At 42.5% G+C, this 22,674-nt stretch overlaps 1 protein-coding gene across 1 annotated transcript in view; it reads left to right on the top strand.

The window, feature by feature from the left end:
* The first annotated feature begins 18,234 nt into the window (after positions 1-18,234).
* Positions 18,235-22,674, top strand: part of LOC144502531 (zinc finger protein 618-like) — a 118,115-nt gene continuing 113,675 nt past the window's right edge. The window contains exon 1 of the mRNA XM_078226602.1: positions 18,235-18,834. The gene's annotated coding sequence lies outside the window, so the exon portion shown is untranslated. The remainder of the gene's footprint in view (positions 18,835-22,674) is intronic.

Below are 22,674 nucleotides of genomic sequence, written 5' to 3'. Positions count from 1 at the left end.
TTTTCCATTTCTTATATGTACATGTTTACCATTATTAAAAAGTTCCTTTATTAAAAAATGTTCTTGGGTCTTACATTTTTGGCATTTTTAATGGGAGGGGAGTTTTATTTTTTTATTTTATTTATTGTCACAAGTAGACTTACATTAACACTGCAATGAAGTTACTGTGAAAATCCCCTAGTGACCACACTCCAGCGCCTGTTCGGGTACACTGAGGGAGAATTTTGCATGGCCAATGCACCTAACCAGCACGTCTTTCAGACTGTGGGAGGAAACCAGAGCACCCGGAGGAAACCCACATAGACACGGGGAGAATGTGCAAACTCCACAGACAGTGACCTAAACTGGGAATCAAACCCGGGTCCCTGGCGCTGAGAGGCAGCAGTGCTAACCAGTGTCACCGTGCTTTTCCCAGGAGTTGCTGCTCCTTTGGTTCAAATGGGAAGAGTGCAGCTGGAATGCTGGATACTCATACAAACACTTCTCTCTCTTTCTCTCACAAACGCTCCTCTCTCTCTCTTACATGATGCTCCCCCCTCAGGCCCTGCTCTCCCCCCGACCTCACATGCACCCCTCGCAGGCCCCTTTCCCACCCCTTGCAGGCCCCATTCTCTCCCCCTTGCAGGCCTTCAGAGGCAGAAGCATCCTCGATGGATTACCCTGCTGGAGTTGGTGTGGGCACAGGTAGAGGGGATTGTGAGTAATTGCCCATCCTTGGGGTGTTCTAATTGAAGGCCCCTATGGTGTCTGGCTGATGTTCAACTTCCCTATGGTTACCGGGGGACACAGCATGATTCCTGGAGGAGATGGGGCACCTGGTAAGGCATCAAGGTGCCTCATCCCCATGTCATCTACATCCTGATGGAGCTCACCAGGGTGTGTGGACATGGAGTGCATAACCAAATGCAAATCCAGCAGGACCTGCTGGACCAAGGTCTCCATGGTTGCAAATCTTCCCGAGGTGGCCTTAAGGAGCTTGCATGTCGGAGCCATGACATCAGACAGATCGCAGAGGGACTCTTACACTATGCCCTCTACTCTGATGAGTGACTATTGAAGCTCTGCTGCCTTCCTTTGTATTTCCACTAATGAGCTGGCAGCTGCTTTTAGGGGCTTAACATATGCCCGGGTCTGAGCAGGTGGCTGGGTTCCAGCAGCCTTCTGAGTGCTGGAGACCAGGGCTGTCCCTGCCTCTGACTGCTGTGGGGATGTGTCTGTGAGGTGTTCTTCAGAAAGTGACTCTGAGCAGAATCTAGAGTTGTGCCCCACTGAGGTGTGTGTCTCTGCACTGGTGGAGTGTGCAGGTGAGCGTGGTGACAGTTCTTCCTGAGCCACTCATCCTCAGATATGTTTCAGGGACTCGGAGAACTGCTGGGCTGGCCCGCTGCCTGAAGTCCGCTGGTACCGATAGTTTTAGTAGATGAGTTGAAGTTAATGCAGAGTATGTTCACTCACTTTGAATTGCAGTTTTGGATGAAATGATGGTGCTGAGATCTGGACTAGGTTGTGGCAAGAGGTCAAGTTCTGCCTCGCCACAGGAGCAATCCCAGTCCTCGCTGGTAAATTCTGCAACAGCCTCCTAGAACTTGGTGAGGCAGATAATTTCTGCAGTTCCCCCTCCCAGTCTGGGCTCACTCTCACTTGTTGTGTACAAGTTTGGCCTGCATGAAGAAGAAAGATGTGATGAGAGAGGATGGAGCAGAGGTTGGGTGAAATTCATGTCCCCTGTGTGTGGTGTGCCATACCCAGTAGGGACAGAGATTGGAGATGTAGCAACAAGGCTGATGAGATAATGGTGTTGTAAAAGTCTTGTTGAGAGAATGAGTATTGATGTGTGTCCCCGGTAATGGATATCTGAGATCCATGAAAAGAGTAGCCATTTGATTACACAATGCGATGGTAAGAGCTTGTAGTGGAGGGAGCTGAGAGAGCACTTACCCTGGTGGAGCGGATGTGATAATTCATCTGTTTCCTGCATTGGACAGCGCTTTGTGGGCGGGTGACTGCTGCGCTGACCGCCTGGACAATGGCCTCTCAGGCCGGAGAGGTAAAGTTGTTGTGCTTCTTTGAGCCTAGGTTAGAGGACATGCTGGTGGGTCCGCACTTCCTGAATAAAGGCCCGGGAAGAGGCTGCTAGCCTTTTGCCCCTGGGTTCCAGACATTTTGGTGAAGACAAGTTGGTTGGAGAGAGTGATATAAGAGTACTGAACTGGTATTTAAACATAACACCGGGACTTTCGAACTTTTCTGCTGTTGGCAGGCGAATAAATCAGCTGCTGGCCTATCAGGAGAGTGGGAGGGGAACTCGCCTGTACATAATTACTCAGGTTCCAAGTGCTGAATCTGGAATGGGATCCTGCCCTTCTGGCCAGTGGGATAGGCACCTCCAGAGCTGCCCTCCACCGCACTTAGTCTTATTATCAGAAGAATATAAGACCAAAATCTAGTGAGTAAGGAATACCAATTCAATTCTATCTCCAGTAGCTCCATATCGCCCAGCGGCTTCACTCACTGGCCTGTATTACATTCTTTGCTCCATTTCCAAACATTACTCTCTTCCCATTAGGTAGTCCTAAACCATCTACGACCTACGGTTTAAAATAAAACTGAACATCCAATGAAGAAGGCATGTTAAAAATAAATTTGATTTGTTAGTAACTGCCAGTGAATAATGGATTATTGGTATAACTTGAATCATCTCTGGAACATTGTCTTAGGATATTCAAATGACTTGGCCTTGTCTAAAGACTGACACATTTAAGTCTGATTGTAAGGAATTAAACATTTCTAAGAATTTAATTCATGATTACATTTAAAATAAATGAACCTATATTATTCATTACTTTAGACTTCTAATTAAACTTATTATGGTAGCAATAGTTGAAACCTAAGTACAGTTTATAAGGCCAGGAAATTGTTGCAATATATATGAATAAATTAAGAATTGGCAATTCAGCATATAATCAAGTGACCAAGCTGCATTTAACTATCTGGCCCAATCAAATAATAAAGGCAGAAATAAAAATTTGCACAGCTTTTCAAATGTGAAAATTAAGTAAGCTTGCGACAGTATTGATGAATTCACACAAATGGACTGTGATTCTGTTTTGGACAATATTTTACTATATTGAACAACACTGGAATCCCGTTTTAAAAACTTTTCCTCTTATTAACACTGCAGACAGCAGGGGGTAGGGTTGAATCGGCTTTCTGGCTAAGATCAAGCATCAGATCAAGCCCAAGATAGGGTGAAATGCCTTTTTTTGTCAGCTTTGATCTTGTGTCGCCCTTCTTTGGGGACCATGAATTGGATTCAATTTGAATTTGGTTTTTGGAGCAAGCAAGGAGATGGATTTGGGTTTGCCCATTTTGAGCATTGGCTTTGTAACTTTAAGGATGGAGTAAAAATGTTTTAAAAATATTTAGACTATGAACTATATTCAGAACTGTGTGTGGGGAACCAAGCAGCATGTTCCCAGGATAGCTCATACGTGATCCAGTAAAATGCCAAATTCATTTGTTCCCTTCATTTAGGGATAACTAGGTTCTACTCGGTTACTTCCACATTTGCTCTCTGTCGGATTCTAAATCTACTTGCAGAAGATTAGTTTCCCAGAATGAACATAAAAGGAGGAATTCCAGCTTGATTGGCACCCCTTCCACAAACATTCACTTCCTCTACCATTGATTTACAGTGGCATCATCTACAAGATGCACTGCAATAACTCACCAAAGCTCTGAAGACAGCACCTTCTAAACCCACGACTACCAACATCTAGGAGGACAAGGACAGCAGATACATGGGAACACCATCACCTGGAAGTTTCCCTACAAGTTATTCACCATCCTGACTTGGAAATGTACTGTCGCTGGGTCAAAATCCTGGAACTCCCTCCCTAACAGCACTGTGGCTGTACCTACACAACATGGACTGCAGTGGTCAAGAAGGCAGCTCAGCAACTGTGATGCTACTGTACCTTTTAAGATTTTTTTTCTTTAATCATGTTTTCTGCAGTTTGTAAGCAGGCCTTTTGTTTTCATTGTGGCTACTTGCTTAGAAATCATTTTATTACTGCTTAAATGATTTAAGTGGGGTTTTGTTTATTTTTACTCTGTGCCTCATGCAGTGTACAGGATTTTTTGGACCCCTGAATTGTTGGAGGAAGAATGATTGACAGGTCAGGTGACAAGAGTTCTTACTTTCAGTTTTGGGCATGTGACTGCTGTTTTTAGTTTAGAAGGTGTTTTTACTTCAGGCTGGATGCAGTGTTCTCTCTCTCCTTAATATTATAGTTTCTACTGGCTAGTTGGAGTAGGTCTACTTGCCTTCTTGGAGTGAGAATTCTGTCTCTTGCAGTGGTTCGTTGGCTAAAAGCTATAGGCCAGCAGTGGCATTATCTGTACCTCGAGGTCTGCTGCAAGTTACAATGCTGGGGGGTCAGAGTTTCAATTCTTCAACCAAAGAGCTACGTTCCTGCATTACGTGAGCATCCTTGTTTTCTGTGTTAAACCTGTGGCAGGTGTACGTTTATAGGAAAGTTTGGTTGGAATATTGCATTTAGTTGTTTTGGTTTATACAATATCATGGTTGTTTCTTTTCTTGTTTATAATTGGTAAAAGTTACTACTGCATATTAACTGTATTCTGAAATAAACTTTGATAAAAGCTCCTAGTGGGTCATTTGAATCATACCTGGAGTGAAACATCTCATGCTTGCCCTAGCCAAATTCAAATTGCAAAACTTATGATCCAAGCAGACTTCATAAAACGCTTTGGAGTTTCTGACCTGGATTATAACACCAACCATCACCTTTGCAAAGGCAATTAGGGACGGCTAATAAATGCTGGCCTCGCCAATAACACCAACACCCCGTAAATTAATTAAAAATAAATTGATATACTGTCAAAACTGGATGAAGTACTGTGGCCAAATATATGAGCAACCTGTATCATGTTGAACTTCAGGGATACACTTGCCTGTGAAATGTCATTATTCAAGTATATGGAAAATGAAAAAGTACTTAGTTTGATCTACATATCAAGGAAAAAGGCTGTGTAATTATATTGGTATGGTATATGTAAAGCTTCTGCTTAATAAATTTAGGACTCGTAAGTTAGTGTGTATGAGCAGCTATTCCTAGGAATGATCAGGAGTCACTTTTGCCATGTACACTCAGTAATTTATGTTGCAATTACAGCAGATGTTTGGGATTTACAGTGAAGAGATCATTTAGAATCAAAAAGGCAAATGAGAATTAAGTTTTCTTACAGAAGAATAAATATTATCTACTCCGTATTCAGTTTTGGAAAGACTGTGATGCAGCCTATGCTAGGTTTGTTAGCAATGTGCTTTAGTTTTGACAGCATTCTCTGTTTTTTAATGTATTTTTTAAATGAACCTGGGCAACTAATGTTGGCCTGGCCAGCAATATCCATATTCTGTGAAGAATAAAATAATGATAGGACAAGAAAATGTAGGTATTGACTCAGTTCATCCAGATTACACATGTGCTAACATGTAATAATGTATTGACCACATAGAATCTGGTAGGGAGATGATGGACATCCATCATAGAAGAATCATAGAAAACCTACAGTGCAGAAAGAGGCCATTTGGCCCATCGAGTCTGCACCGACCACAATCCCACCCAGGCCCTACCCCCATATCTCTACATATTTACCCACTACTCCCTCTAACCTACGCATCTCAGGACACTAAGGACAATTAAGTTACTGTGACACAATTTTAGCATAGCCAATCAACCTAACCCGCACATCTTTGGACTGTGGGAGGAAACCGGAGCACCCGGAGGAAACCCACGCAGACACGAGGAGAATGTGCAAACTCCACACAGACAGTGACCCGGGAATCGAACACAGGTCCCTGGAGCTATGAAGCAGTAGTGCTAACCACTGTGGTACCGTGCTGCCCCATATACTTTGGCAAGTCTGATGCCACTCATATGTCAGAGCCCTAACATTTAATTAATGGTAAATTCACTAGATTAACCATATTAATTTCAGTTATATAACGGGTTTACTTCAGATTTGGAATATGGCTATAATATTTAATGTGCTTGTATTTTTGAACCAGAGGAGTGGAGTACAACGATTAAGAATTTTCTCACTTTTTGTCTAAATGTGACAAACGAAGGAACGGGGCGGACACTGAATTAGTGGCCCAATGTTAAGAAGATAAAAATAGAAAAGATTATCCCCACCCCCCCATCATAGACATGGAACCTCCGGCACCTCGCCCATGGACTCCTCAGCACTGCCCGGACATGATGCTGTGCCCCCGAAGAGCTGTACTTATCTATGCACCCCCAGTCAGTTCTGTTCGCCTGACACCCATCCTTAAGAACCTACACCTCGCTAATGTGACATCATGCCACTGAGGGGTGGGGGTGAATTTACCTACATGGGTGGAATTTTACAGCAGGGAGGCCCATTAATTATATTAAAGTATTCAAATGGGATTCCTGTCATTGTCCAATACGTCACTGACACGGTTAGGTACAATCATGCAGGGAAATTCCACCAGCATAATAGCTGTTTTGGAACGCCCCCTCAATTCTCCACCCCTTCCGCCATTCCTGCTTGTCGAAATGGGGGCAGAAAATCCTCCCCCCCCCCCCCCCCCCCCGTACAATATCAGGATCATTAACTTTGGCTTTCTTTCAGACAACTAATTAGTTAAAATATGAAAGTAAATTCAACACTAGTTGTGTTTTTCTTTCTAAACCATGCCTTAAAATCTAAATTATGAATGTCTGCTATAACACAGTAACTAGGATTTACTGAGGGTACATGTATGATGATAGTAGTATAATTGATATAGACATATAGTTTTTATAATTAAGGGGTATGTTTAAAAATTCAACTTTATTCTACAGGCACTCGTTATGTCTGGAGGGAATGCAGCTCAGATTTTGGGAGAGCAGAATAATTACGCATTTCAGCCTTGCAAGTGTTTATTCCAAGTAATGCTCATGGACTTTTGTTCACTTAAGTTCCCTGGGATTTCTGATTAGAGTGATTGATAGGGTCATGTGATGATCTGGTTTATGTGCAGAGCTGGGTCTGTCACCGGGAAAAAGAAAGCTTTTACAGAAAGCAGATAGAGGCAGCAGAAGCCTGGTTGATGTTAGAAGGATTTTGCAGGTTTCTGTAACTCTATCTCTCACTGAATGCAAATATGCTGGAGTTTTCTAGATGTACTTATTTAAAAGTGGATTTGATTTATGCACCAATGTGGCTTATTTGGAACTGAGACAGTAATAAGCTAGAAAGTAAAGTTGCTTCCTTTCATTTTTAAATTTTGTTCAACTGTTAATGGTTAAGCTGATTCATTTGTTAGAGTTATATATAGACTGTATTATTAAGTAAACATTATTTTATGAAAAAGATCCCTACTTTGTCAGTGCAATCACTCTTGGAATGAAACATCCTATCCTCACATTTACGCCAAACAGAAAAATTGTTTGGGTGTAACCTGGCTTCCGAATATAACTTGGGGTTCTGGTCCAGCACCCTATTACATGAAAGTATAGGGTTTCTGTTCATTCTTAAGAATATATGTCTATACATTTCAACTAATTAGTTCATAAGCTCAACGTTCGTTTTTGATTGACAGCAAAACTGGACATTCATAGTACCTACGCCACCATCTCCTCTGCTATGTGAAATAAAAAGTGTCAAGCTTAAGTGCATTCTGGAAGTTGTAATCCATGTATACCATTTACAGAGCCATACTGGTAAATCCTGGGAGCTGATTACTTGGTTGCTTTTTATTCAAGCAATGGCTTGAAATAGAATAGGTAACAGGAAGTGGAAAAGCAGCAGACCTCAAGCCGAAAGATCAGAAGTGATGGCAGCCTTCTACAGCAGTTACTTCTCGGAGGTATTTCTGACATAAGACCTGATGGCATATTTAACATTCTCATTTCTCAAGATCAATGTTCTTTCGTCAACAATATTACTTTTCTTTTACCTGAGCAATTTTTGCTCAGTTTTTCAAACTTACTGATAAACTAATTTCAAAATTTTACTCAGGTAACATCTATTTACATACATTTAGAAACAGACACGTGGAGAGAAAAACAATTGTGTACTGATTGCATATTTGTTGTACTTTCATAAATTTCATAAAGTATATTAAGCTCAGAGATTTTGAGAGATAAAACATAAAGGGAGAGAAATGTTTTCTTCATACTAATATTTTTAATCTTCAAAGTAAATTGAATATTGAAAATAATTCTTATAATGAGTTAAAGAAGTTAACTGCTGATGGGTTATCATGATAATAAGTGACGCTTAATTGCTAATTGAATCGTTGTTTCAAAATCATAAAAACAGAAGGTCCCTGGTGCTACTTGATCTGCACTGAGAACTGGTGAGTGGGGGAGTTTTAAGGGTCAATTTCTATCTACAATCTAGTGTTTTTCTTTAATTTAGTAATCAACTAAAAGCAACTCTTTAAGTTAAAAGTTAAATTTAATCCAGCCTTAAACAATGGTATACAAGCTCTGAGAGCAGCTGCGGCCAGTTAATTAGATAACTGGCAGAAACTACTTTTCAGAATTCAGAAAGTATAGATAGGGGCCAGGATCTTGTCACTGTTTATGCGAGTGGGATTTTCCCATTTCACTGCAGTGAACAGAGATTTGACTGGCTGCCAAATTCTCTGACGTGGAGATGCCGGCGTTGGACTGGGGTAAACACAGTAAGAAGTTTAACAACACCAGGTTAAAGTCCAACAGGTTTATTTGGTAGCAAAAGCCACACAAGCTTTCGAGGCTCTGAGCCCCTTCTTCAGGTGACTGACCTCATTGCAGCGGGAACGTGGCATGAATGGCAGGTAAGATTGTGCCCAGGGGGTCTTCAGCACTGCTTGGTCTGCACTTGAGTGCTGCTTCGAGCACACGGTGTGTCAAGCTGGGAGGTAGGTGAGCAGCTCCTTTTTCTACCTCTATTAGTTGGCTCTTACTTTGGTACAGGAGAAGGTGTTGATTGGTGAGTAACTGGTAAATTATTCTACTTGTAACAATTAGTTGTTAAAGTTATAGTATGACAGGTTAGCTTAGCCAAGTGGAATCCACATCCTGTGGCACGTGGGAAGTCATGGATGTACCATTTGTCTTCGAGGTTCACGTTTGCAGGAAATATCAACAGCTGCAGAAGTTTGAGCTCCAGATTTCAGAACACAGCCGGAGTCACTGTGGTACATCTGCAAGGTAGGGAAATATGTGGACAGTATGTTGAAGGAGGTGGTCACAATACAGGTTAGGAATGTGCAGGCAGAGAGAGAATGGGTGACTGCCAGACAGTCTAAGAGAACCAGCGAGTCCTGGAGTATATTTTGCTTGCTAATAGGTTTTGCATTTTGGATTCTGGTGAGGATGATGTTTCCCCAGGGGAGTGCGGCCATGTCCAAGTCCGTAATACCACGGGTGGCTCAGTTGCACAGGAGGGGAGGAAGAGGAGTGGAAAAGCAATAGGGAAGGGGGAATTCAATAATCAAGGAATCAAACAGGTGTTTCTGCAACTACAAACATGACTTCAATATGCTATGTTGCCTCCCCATTACCAGGTGCAGGATGTCACAGAGTGGCTGCAGGATATCCTTCTGGAGGAGGGTGAACGGCTAGAAGTTGTGGTCCACATCGGTACCAATGACATGGGTAGGACAAGGTATGAAATCTTGAAAGCACATTTTTGGGAATTAGGAAGGAAATTAAAAAGCAGGACCTCAAAAACAGTAATATCGGGATTACTCCCACTGCCGCATGTTAGTGAGCATAGGAATAGGAGGATTGAGTGATTGAATACATGTTGGAGAATTGGTGTAGGAGGGAGGGCATCAGGTTTCTGAGGCATTGGGATTAGTTATGGTGGGTCCTGTAGAAGATAGATGGATTGCGCTTTAACAGGACTGGGACTAATTATTTCCACTTGGAGATTTGTTAGTGCTGTTGTGGAGGGATTAAACCAGTTTGTCAGGGAGATGGGAACAGGAAGCGAGGCTCAAATTGGGAACAGAAACCCAGCAAAGTAGCAAACATGGGCGGCATGATGGCACAGTGGTTAGCCAATAGCGCTGCTGCCTCACAGCACCAGGGACCCAGGTTCAATTCTGGTCTCGGGTGACTGTGTGAGGTTTGCACATTCTTGCCGTGTTTGCATGGTTTCCTCCCACAGTCCAAAGATGTGTGAGTTAGATGACTGGCTGTGCTAAATTGCCGCTTAGTGTCAGGGGGATTAGCAGGGTAAAGTATGTGGGGGTAATGGGATAGTGCCTGGATGGGATTGTTGTTGGTGCAGATGTGATGGGCTGAATGGCCTCTTTCTGTACTGTAGAGATTCTATTCTATGAAAATTAGAAGGCAGGCAAAATAAAGGCAAGTATCAAGTAGGCTTAGAATGTAGAATATTAAAAATACAGAATTAAAGACACTACCTGAATACATGCAACAGTCACAACAAGGTAAATGATTTAAAGGCACAAATAGAGGTAAATGGGTATTGGTATGATCTAATTGTATTATGGACACATTGGGGGCGATTCTCCCAAAAGTGCTGAATTGGTGAGAAAACTGATCTAGATCACGACTGTTTTTTCAGTGCAGCTTCAGAGCTGAATCTCCCCACACTTTGCAATTCAGTGGTGACAATCGTGAATATCATTAAAAACCAGGGGACGGGGCCTATTCACGCCGGAGTCTGACAGCTCCGGAACTCTATGCATGCTCAGTGTTCCCGATCTGTCAGTCTCCCTATTTGCTACCAGCCCAGGACCCCTGCAATGCTGCCCCCTCATGGCTCCCACGACAATTCCCGGGCCAGGCCTGACGCCCCCCCCCTTTCCCCCCATCCCGAAGCACCCCAATGTCCAGGCAGACCTCAACCACCCCCCCCCCCCCCCACCCCCAGCCCGCCCCGATTGCTGGCCTCCTTCCATCCCAGACCGATCCCCATGCAGAGTGACAGCGGATCCCCCACCCCCACCAAGCGCCCCTCTAGGCCCCGAGCCCCTTGGCACTGCCCCATGCTCGGTGGGCAGGTGTCCCCTGGGCATGGGCACTTTGCCCCTTGGGCATTGCCGGGGGCACAGGCTGGCACTGCCAGGATGCCCATGCCTAGGGGGCACCAATCCTGCCACCCAACCCCCTGAAGGGCCCCCGATTGCCCCCTTCACTCTGGCAGGGTCTCCCGTTAGTTCCCCAAACATGGGGACCTACTCTAAACCCCGCCGGAATGAAGTACTCCTGGCAAGGTGGGAGATGCTATCAGGCCCGGCAAGTTGAGTGCCGGGCCCGATAATCACATGCAAAGTAGATTTAAAATACATTAAAAAAAGATTTAAATTACTTACCTTTCTTCCCGTCAGTTTCCAATGGGGTCCTGACTGCAACTGTTCTCCAGCTCTGGGAGACGCACATGCATCAGGAACGCATGTGCGAATCTCGCGAAATGGCCGACATGCGATTCTCCCGACCAGAAAATTTGCGGATCGCGATGGGAGAATCGCCACCATAGTTACAGCATGACAAAGTCTGGGAACTGGATATTCAACATTTAGGAAGAACAGGTAAAAAGGAAAAGGAAGTGGTGTTGTGCTGATAAGGGATGGGATCAGTACATTACTAAGGGAGGATCTTGGATCAGAAGAGTAAAATGTGTAATCTGTTTGGGTGGAGCTAAGAAACAGCAAGGGGCAGCAAATATTGGTATGAGTTATTTGTAGACCATCAAACATGGGACATGGTGTTAATCAGATTAGAGAAGCATGTAGAATGCATAAAACAGTAATCATAGATGACTTCAATCTGCACATAGTCTGAATAAATCAAATGAGCACTAATGCTGTGGAGGAGTGCATTAGGGATGGTTTTCTTGAACAGTATGTTGAGAACAGGCTATTTTAGATCTGGCATTATGTAATGAGAAAGGGCTAATAAGCTTGTTTTAAAAGAACCTTTTGGGGTGAATGACCATATGGTAGAATTTTACATTACATTTGAAGTGTGATAGTTCAGGGAATTATGAAGGTATGAGGGGCAAATTGGCTCACATGGATTAGGAAAATATATTAAAATGTATGACCAGACATATGCAATAGTTAAAAGGGAAGTCAGTCAACTATGGCTAACAGAAGAAGCTAAGGTTTGTAAAAGTTTTTAAAAAGTCTATGAAGTTGCCAGAAACAACAGTAAACCTAAGGATTGGGAAGAGTTTAGAATACAGCAAAAGAGGACCAAGAGTCAGAATTTATAATGGTAAACAGAAATGGCAGAGAAGCAAAATGATTTGGCTTCATCAAGGTACAAGAAATGTCCTAGAATTACAGATCCAAGGGACTAAGGAGAATGAGGAATTGAAGGAAATTAATAAGAAGGTTGTATTGGAGAAATTAATGGGACTGAAGGTTGATAAGTCCCTGGGACCAAAGGTTGACAAGTCCCTGGTACCTTTTATTTACACCTTAGTGTTGAAAAAGGAAGCTATGGAGATAGTGGATGCATTGCTGATCATCTTCCAAAATTCTAGATTCTGGAATGTTTCCTGCAAATTCGAAGGTAGCAAATGTCATCCTATTATTTAAGGAGAGGGGAGAGAAAATGGGGAACTACAAACCCTTACACCCCACAAAGACCTTACATTGGTGGTAGGGAAAATGTTGAAATCGTTATAAATGATGTGATAATTGGACAATTTGATAATCATGATCTGATTGGACATAGTCAACATGGATTCATGAATGGCAGGCTATTACTAATAGAATTGATAAAGGGGAGTTAGTGGATGTAGCAAAATTAAAGTACATGGCATAAGAGGTCATATACTGGCATGGATTAAAGATTGGTTAAAAGGCAGAAAACAGTAGGATTAAATGGATCATTCTCACATTGACAGATTGTGAATGCTGGGGTACAGTAAGGATCAGTATTTGAGCTCCAGCTGTTCACAATATTTGGTGGGGGCAGATGGAATATAAAGTGGACAAATGTGAGGTTATCTACTTAGGTAGGAGGAACAGATGTGCACAGTATTTCTTAAATGGTGAGAGATTAGAAAACGTAGATGTATAAAGTCACTGAAAGCTAATATGCAGGTGCGGTAAGCAATTAGGAAGGCTAATTGTATGTTATCCTTTATCGCAAGAGGATTTGAGTACAGGACTGGGTAAGTCTTGCTTCAGTTGTACAGGAGCTTGGTTAGGCTGTACCTGGAATAGTGTGCGCAGTTTTGGTCTCCTTACCTCAGAAGGATATTATTGCCATAGAGGGAGTGCAACAAAGGTTCACCAGACTTCCGCCTGGAAAGGCGGGACTTTCCTATGAAGAGAGATTGTGGAAACAGAGCCTGTATTCTCCAAAGTTTTGAGGAATGAGAGGTGATCTCATTGAAACATACTAAATACCTAGAGATAGACAGATTGGATGCAGATAAGATGTTTCCCCTTGTTGGGGACTCTGGAACCATGGGACACTATTTCTAAATAAGGGAGAAGCTACTTAGGACTGAGATAAGGAAAGGTTTTTCACTCAGGGTTCTGAATCTTTGAAATTCTCTACTCCAGAGAGCTGTGAAAATTTAGTAATTGAGTATGTTTCAAGCTAATATTGACCAATTTCTACCAATGACCTATGGAGCATAGAAAAAAGACATTGAAGTGAACGATAAGCCATGACCTATTGAATGGTGGAGCAGGCTTGATAGGTTGAATGGCTTGCTCCTGCTTCTATGTTCCCAACATGGGAGAGAGGTGGAAAGAGTCCTATCACGCTAGATTGATTCTTCTTAAAGTTGAAGGTAAAAAAAATTGCGGGAATAGTTAAGAAGAGGATTTAAGAGGCAAGCAAGTTGAAGGTGAGGAGACATCTTTTATTCGCCGCAGGGTGGACTAAGACTGGAGCAAGGCAAGTGAAAAATACAGTGTGTCAATGGGTAGTTCAAAGGAGAAGTAAGGTTGGTATAGAAGTAATACGAAGGGATTGGGTAGGGGAATCAAGTAATAATCATTTCAAATGGTGTCTGCAGCTGACTGTTTTTTCCCTTGCTATGCTATCCAGCACCTCCCGCCCAAAAAGAAACAAAAGACGGGGAGCAGAAGAGGGCAAAGAATCAAAGAGTTAAGAAGTGAGACACAGAAAAGAAAGAAGAGCAACATGTAGAAAGCAAAAGGCAGGGAAGGAACCCATATTATCTAATTCACCATTTTGTAATATTTTATTGATTCTGCTAGCCATTGCTATTTCTTTCTGTTGATTATGGTCTGCCACTTCCTCACAACACACTCCACAGGGATAGGCAAAATAATCACTTCAGGATAACACGGATATATAACAAATATTATATTTGAATCAAGTAACTGGCATCAAATTGAATTCTACTTGAGTTTAATCCAGCTGGCATTTCAGTGCATTACAGAGGGAGTACTACATTGTTGAAATTACCATCTTTTGTCTGAGACATTAAAATGAGGACCTGTCTGCCTTCGCAGATGGATGTAAAAGATCCTGTGCCACTAGTTGAAGGACTTGTCGCAAATTTCATTGTCAGGGGTCCCAAAACAATTTAGTCAATTAAATACCTTTGAAGTGTAGTCACTGTTTTAACATTGGAAACACAGTAACCAATTTGTATGCAGCAAACTCCCACAAATTACAACATGACAATGACCAACTTTTATTTTATTATATGGATTGAAGAATATATGTTGGCTTGACACTGGGAAAATCCCATGGGATCCAGGACAATTTGGAAATTGGATCCAACATTGACTTTGTGGCAGAAGGCAGAGGGCGATAGTCGAAGGTTGTTTTTGTGACTGGAAGCCTGTGTCCAGTGGTATATCACAGGGATTGGTGTTGGGTCCCTTGCTGTTTACAGTGTGCACCAATGATCTAGACATAAAGGTAGGAAATATGATCAGTAAGTTCGCAGATGACACAAATTGATTGTGTGGTAAATAGTGAGGAGGAAAGGCTTAGATTACAGAACAATATAGATGGACTCTTCAGATGGGTAGAACAGTGGCAAATGGATTTAACCCTGCAAAATGGGAGCTGATGCATTTTTGGGGGACTAACAAGGCACTATAAATGAACAGTAGGATGCTAGGAAGTACAGAGAACCAGAAAGATCTAGGGGTGCATGTCCATAGATCCCAGAAGGCAGCAGGACAGGTATTTATTTATTGGTGTCACAAGTAGGCTTACATTGACACTGCAATGAAGTTACTGTGAAAATTTCCTAGTCGCCACACTCGCACGCCTGTTCGGGTACACTGAAGGAGAACTTAGCATGGCCAATGCACCTAACCAGTACTTCTTTCGGACTGTGGGAGAAAACTGGAGCGTCTAGAGGAAACCTACGCAGACACGGGGAGAATGTGCAGACTCTGCACAGACAATGACCCGCGCCAGGAATCGAACCCAGGTCCCTGGCGTTGTGAGGCAGCAGTGCTAACCATTGTGCCGCCCATTAAAAAGGCATGTAGGATACATTCCTTCATTAGCCGAGGCACAGAATATGAAGAACAGGGTGGTTATGATGGAGCTGCATAAATTGCTCGTTGGGCCAAAGCTAGAGTACCATATGCTGTTTTGGTCGCCACACTATAGGATATAATTGCACTGGAGAATTTGCAGGGCGGCACGGTGGTTAGCACTGCTGCCTCACAGCGTCAGGGACCTGGTTCAATTCCCAGCTTGGGCCACTGTCTGTGTGGAGTTTGCACATTTCTCCCCATGGTTGCATGGATTTTCTCCAGGTGCTCTGGTTTCCTCCCATAGTCCAAGGATGTGCAGGTTAGGTGAATTGGCTATGCCAAATTCTCCCTCAGTGTACCCGAAAAGGTGCCGGAGAGTGGCAACTAGGGGATTTTCTCAGTAACTTTGTTGCAGTCTTAATGCAAGGCTATTTGTGACCAATAAATAAAAAGTGATTCACTATGGGCTGCAGTGTTTAAGCTATGAAGAGAGGCTGGAATAGAGAAGGCTGAAAGGAGAACCTGATTGAGGTGTACAAAATTATGAGGAACATAGGGTATACAAAGGAACTTTTCTCTGTTGTAGAGGGGTCAATCACCATGGGACATACAGTTACAAAAAGGGACTGAGGAGATTTCAGGAAAAAAAATTTCACCCAGAGTGGTGGGAATCTGGAACTCTGTCTGAAAGGATGGTAGAGGTGGGAACTCTTGCAACATTTAGGAAGCATTTAGATGAGCACTTGAACCTCCACAGAATGCAAAGCCAAGTGTTGGAAAATGGGATTAGAACAGATAGCTGCTTGATGGCCAGCACAGGCCAAAAGGCTTTCTTTGTGCTATGTGCAAAACTCTGAGTATCCATGCTCTTCCTTAAAATAGTATCATGGGATCTTTTCCGTAACCTATGAGGGCAGATGGGACCTTGGTTTAATATCTCACCCAAAAGACAGCACCTCTGTAAGTGCAGCAGTTCCTCGCTATGGACTGGTGTGTCAGCCTTGATTTTTTTTGTGGTTCGAACCCACAACTTTGACTTGAAGTGAAAGTATTATTAATTGAGCCATGGCTGAATGAGCAGTTTTCTTGGTGTCCATGCGCATGGCTCATTATATTGTGAACATTGGAAGGCAGGAGACTACATTTCCGTAAAACGTTACCATGTCTCCCATTACTGACAATATTCAATGTGGTCTTGGTTTTATTGGACTGCCTCCATTTTATAGTCATTACACTGTTTTCACTCTTCATTGCAAATTTCAGCCACCTTTCATTTCAAATGTGGGAAGATTTCTTCACAGATTTTCTTGAGTTATTTTTAGTTTTGGTGTTTTGTGTGACCTCACCTTCTCTGCCACAGTTACTTCTAATTAAGCAATAGCAACACAGACTTTGGAGCTGTGCCACGATCATATATGCCAGAACGTTTACATGGATTCAAGCCATACACTTTTTTGACAGACAGCAATTGTTGCATACGCTTTTTGTTTTGACCATTTACAGTTTTTAAAAAATTTGTCCCATTACCACCCATTTTCCTTTGCAGCATTTTGTCATTCATGCCCGATCAGACTTTCCATTTGTTCTTTCCTCCTTTCATTCTCCATTTATACATTTGCTCATGAACTGTTGCATCTCTAATTTCTTCCACTTCTGACGAAAGGTCGTCAACCTGAAACATAACTCGATTTCTTTCTTCAGAGATGCTGTCTATTTTTTGTTTCCATTCCAGATTCCTAGAAATATTTTGCCTTTGATTTAGGAGTAGAAGAATATGTTGGTAGGCTGAGATGGATAAGAGACGAGAGAAGGCTCGCATGTGAAACAGATAAACGCCAGCATAGCCCAGTTGGACAGAGGAGACAGTTTTGGCTGCGTTACATTCTATGTACTGTATTTCTACATTGGAGCTTGGACAACTTCTGAATGGCATGGGCAGCATCCTTGGATTGAGCTGTGTTTATTACTTTCCAGCGGTTTCCAGTCTTCTCTGTGCCCCAGGAAGATACTTCTTGCCCCGTGTACGAAGTGGGTTCAGCGAACAACAGCAGCATTAATCAACTAACTTACTGACGATTCCCAGCTGAAACTGTCCTGTCACCACTTGCACTGAACTGAATTTGCACCCCAATCAAAGGGAATAAGGCGAATCCATCCTAATAAAGCCAGTACCGCATGTCTTTTTGGCTTCTGGTTTCCCCACACGCTTTTCTGCCGTTGCTTAAAGTCGCTCCGTGCAAGAAGCAGCAGCGACATGATGATCCAAAACGCGCACTTTTTGGACTGTCTTCCCGATCGGAAGATGGGGTCGATCGAGTGCAGACTGGGAGCAACCTCTCGGATCAAACCCGAGAGAAATGCACACTTTTTTTTGGACCCTCTTCCCGAGACGACAGGGCTTGTTAAGGAGATGAGTCAAGGAGGAAGATACGGAGTCGACCGAGCGCCGCTTGGGGGGGTCAACATTAACCACAGGAGACCGCGAGCCAGACGAAGCAGGGTTTGTTTTGAATCGGACAACCGTTAACCGAAGACGCTGTCCCAGAGCGCGCGCGAACTGCTACCGCCCCCCCCCCCCGGGAGAGACAGACAGGTAGGGAAAGTTTTCAGCATCACGTGGGCCCAGCTCGGGCCGCCTCTGGATTGGCCGGATCCGCGCGTGACGTTGCCAGCCGGCGCGCGGGCGGCGGTTAGGCGGCCATTTTCCGTTTCCGGAAAGTGGGTTCGCCACCAAACGCTTGTGGCGGCCATTTTCCTCCGGAGCGTGTAACCTCCGGCACCGTTACGGAGTATGCCTGATTTCTGCGCTCGCTGCTTTCGTTTATTTGGATGTTCACTTCTGACCGAGGAGAATTACCCCCTCCCCGCGTCTTCGAGGGAGCGGTTGCTGTGTTAATGAGAGGAGTTGATTTGCGTTCTGTGCAGTCTCATGGTTGGCCAGCGCCCCCAACCCTGTAAACACCTCCTCCTCCTCATCATCATCATCCCCCCTCTTCGGTGGTGTAGTTCTGGGATCGTTTGCAGATTGAGGCTGCCCCACATCTGGGATGGCGCTGAACGTACTGTGAGATGAAGGGAGCCGGCGCTTTTTATGTGCAGCCTTTCATTTAGCCGGGCTCCGTCTCTTTTATTTATCTGCACGGGAGGACTGGCGGACTCGCCGCAAGTGTAAACGCTCTCGGGGGGGGGGTGGGTGGGGGGGAAAAAAAACCTGTGGCTCGCTGTAATTCCACAACCACACAAGCCTCATCACCATCTCCCGGGGAGATTGATTGTGTTCCAGCTGCTAAGAGTTCAGCTCAAAGCCACATGAACCACATCAGCTGCATGCAGATGAGGTAATAAGAGAGTACACAATTATTTGCACTGTTTTATTTACAACAAAGGGGTATATTGCATTCAACATACAGTATGATATTGAGAATGTGGCCTGATTGCTGCATATACTAAGTGCTGTGTGCATCTGGTCTAGATATGAAATTCCTCGGAATGAGTGCAAACTGATTTGTAAATGTCTAACGGGGCCATTGTACTAAAAATGAATATATATGGTTAAGCTTCGTGTCCAGTTTTAGAATGGTTAGTTAATTTGAATGTCTTTTGAATTGACGGGGATGCAATCCCAGATGCAAGAGGAAACGGCTTCGTTGAATCTTTCGTCAATTTATTTATGTTGATCTGTCAGGGACCTCGTATATCGTCGGGCAGGAATATCGGTCAGACCCAGTTACATTTTTGGAACTGGACAAGAGAAGCGATCACTTACAGTATGATGACTCTTGTGTTGATTTGGTGGTTATGTTTCAATTAGGAAAACATCAATAAACTCAAAAGGTTCCCATACTCTATTACAATAGTTTGCGCAAGTTTTAAAATTAGCTGGTGTGGTTTTCCCAAAGAAATTGCAAATGGAGAAAAATAATGTTTTCATTTAACCCTCTGGTATTTTTCCCCCTTTACTACTCCCTTGCTGAGTTGGCTTGTGACTGTTGGTGCCAGTATCTTGCCCACTTGACTATTATGCCAGTATCTTGCCCGCTTGACTATTATGGCACTAGTGAACCTTTCTGACTGCAGATGGCATCACTGCCAACCCAACCTTTTGTGTGTGTGTATACTTTCAGCACAAATCCCTAGAATGTGAACAAGAGACCACCAGTTCAGGGGCCATGAGGCCAATTATAGCACCAAGCTTTGGATAGGTTGCTTTACATGGCCTAGGGATTTAACATGGAGCCATTCATTAATATGGCTGTGCTACTTTTGACTGAATTAGCTGAGTGTGAATTTTGGGAAGATTGTAATAGTGTTTTCATTTAGCAATATTGAATTGGATGACTGAACATCTGGAATCAGGTCAGTTGTGATTGCCGTTAAAATTGATAAACCTGCAGATCTCGATGAATAATTTTGCTTTATTCACATGCTACTTATCAAAATGGCATTCTGTGTCTGGTGGTCAGCTGCCAAATGGTAAATTTATATTAACGACCAACTGCTACTTAGCTTGGAAATGTTGGATATCTCACTTGTTCAGCTCACTTAACTGTAAAAGTTAGTCTGCTGCAGAAAGGGGGAAATGAGTATATTAAATGAGTGATCATTGTGATTTGTAGTTTTCTTGAGCAATATGTGGAATTATGGAATATGACTTCTATATCCTGAGTTGACATCCCTTTTAGTAACTGAAACTCTCATTCACCATAAGCCACAGGAAACAAATGGTCCTAATTACAAATATATGGAGAGGATAGAGTTTCTGTTATAGAATGTTATAGCAAGCATATTTTTATTAAATGTATATACTGATGCAAGTATGAACATACACGAGTGACGTCATCAGTAGCGCAGGCCTTTGAGGGTTTAATCTTTCCACGAAGGATCTGTGTAGCTAGCTGCCTCTAGTTCTGAGTCCATGCTGTACTGTATTTCATTATTTTATTACTAAAGAAGATTGAATAAAACAACACATTTAGCTCCATTCTGTGGCCAAGTTACTACAGTTTGTGAAATCTAAAACTGTTCATTTTTAATACATCAGTCTGAGTCATTTAAAAACAAAGTACTGGAAATACTCAGGTCAAGCAGCATCTGTAGAGGGAAACGGAGTTAACACTTCAGCCAATGACCCTTCATCAGAGTAGCAAATCATGAGTAATTTGATTTTTTTGTAACCACAATTAAGGCTGAGCAGTCTTGTCATTGAGCACCTGTGAGGAGGTTGCAGTTTTGAGTTCCGTAAAGTTAAAGTTCCTGCCAGATTAAATACGGGGGATGCTTGATATGACAGATTTGTCATGGCAAATTAATATAACCACAGCAATACATTCCACTTCTATTTCAGACACACTTCAATCAGTGTTCACAGAATTTATTGACCCAGGATTTGGTCCTATGACATAGGAACCCTTAAATGGCAGAAAGGAAAGGGAAATTATGGATTAAATGATTTATGGTAATACACTCTTCCCACTATTTCCTGGAACCTATGTGCTGTTCTCTTGTTACCTTCGCTGAAAATAGGAGGTTACTCTCCATTATTTCAGTAGTAATCACAACTTCACACCTGTTTGACGAATACAGGAAAATATGGAGTGAATTGGCATTGGTACACAAGATGTTGGAAGTAGATGGACGCATAATTTATGATTTAGATCGTCTTTGAGAAAAATATGGGTTATTGTAATCTTGCAGGGAATACATGTTAGAGGACCAGGACTTCAAATAATTTGCAAGTGACCCAGGTATTACAGAATAAGTCATTGCTAAATGCTTGACATACAATACCTAACTAAGTTGGTAAAACAGTAGTAGGAAGATGCTTAAAGGTAATTGAGTGAAAACCAATTTTATAAGTACTCATTTGTGATTATACCAGTTGGCCAGCAACCTGCCAATTGAGTCTTATTCTGATGAGTGTTAAGATTGAGGATCAGCCATGATCATATTGAATGGTAGAGCAGCTTCGAAGGGCCGAATGGCCTACTCCTACTTCCTAGTTTCTATGCATCTGTGGCATCAATATTTTCTCCAGTGTGCAACATTTTACATGTTGTCAAATTAATTTTCAGTGCTTTGTTCACTTGGGTATCCTGTCTAGCTCATTCTGTAATTTCTGAGCAGTTCTTCATTCCAGTGTATCTCCTGGTTTTGTATCATTTTAAAATCCGATCAAGTGCATTGAGATTCTGAATCCAAGTCAAACAGCATTCCCAGCCCAGATTCCTGCAGCATCCAGTTAGCACTCTATCCTACCCTCTTCTCCCCTCAATCCACCTCCGACTCCAGGCCCTCTGACAAGTACCAATTTTTTTTTTCTATTTTTCAGCTAATTTCTTGCCCATTCCAAAGCTTATTCTGGGTCCTTGCAGCTTTTTGAGTGTAATTAATAGCATAAAAGTAAAATATTATGGATGCTGGAAATCTGAAAGTGTTGGAAATACTCGGCAGCATCTGTGGGGAGAGAAATGGAGTTAACATTTCAGAATATGACTCGTCAAACTGAAGGAAAGTGGACATGATGGGTTTTGTTAATAGCATAATTACATGTATTGTGTAATATTGTGCCCACAACCTAACAGAAAATTCTTAAACAATGACGGTACTTGGGTTTTAATATATGGCATGAATTCCCATCACTGAATCTTCTATGTAAAAGAGTATCCAAATGATCTTGACATTAGAGCGATGAAGATTAAATAACTTGGGAATCAACTGCAGAATTCATGGTCCGTTGTGATTGTTTATTTAGGTTAGAGGCACATTTATCCATACAAACCTTTTAAAAAAAAAAATTACATTTTCAAACCATCGGTCAAGTCAACCTTTTTTTTATACAGAATGGATCAATTCAAAATGGGTATTATCTCAAATTCATTCTCTTGAATTGTGCAGTTCCTATTTGAGTATGAGAATAAACTTGTAAGTAACATAAAAGTGGACTGTAAGATCATCCATAAGTATGCAGAAAGGAAAGATTAGTGAAGACAAATGTAGGCCTCCTACAGTCAGAAATAATAAAATTTATAATAGAAAACCAGGAACAGGCAGAGTAATTTACAATTACTTTTTGTCACTGCAAAGACACCAATAACTTCCCAGACATGCTAGAAAACCAAGGATCTAGTGAGAAGGAGGAACCTCTTGAGTGGTGAACCTGTGGAATTCTCTGCCACTGA

This window comes from Mustelus asterias, chromosome 13, assembly GCF_964213995.1.
Source record: "Mustelus asterias chromosome 13, sMusAst1.hap1.1, whole genome shotgun sequence".
In the NCBI taxonomy this organism is placed as follows: domain Eukaryota; kingdom Metazoa; phylum Chordata; class Chondrichthyes; order Carcharhiniformes; family Triakidae; genus Mustelus; species Mustelus asterias.
This window is presented reverse-complemented; position numbering and strand designations above follow the sequence as displayed.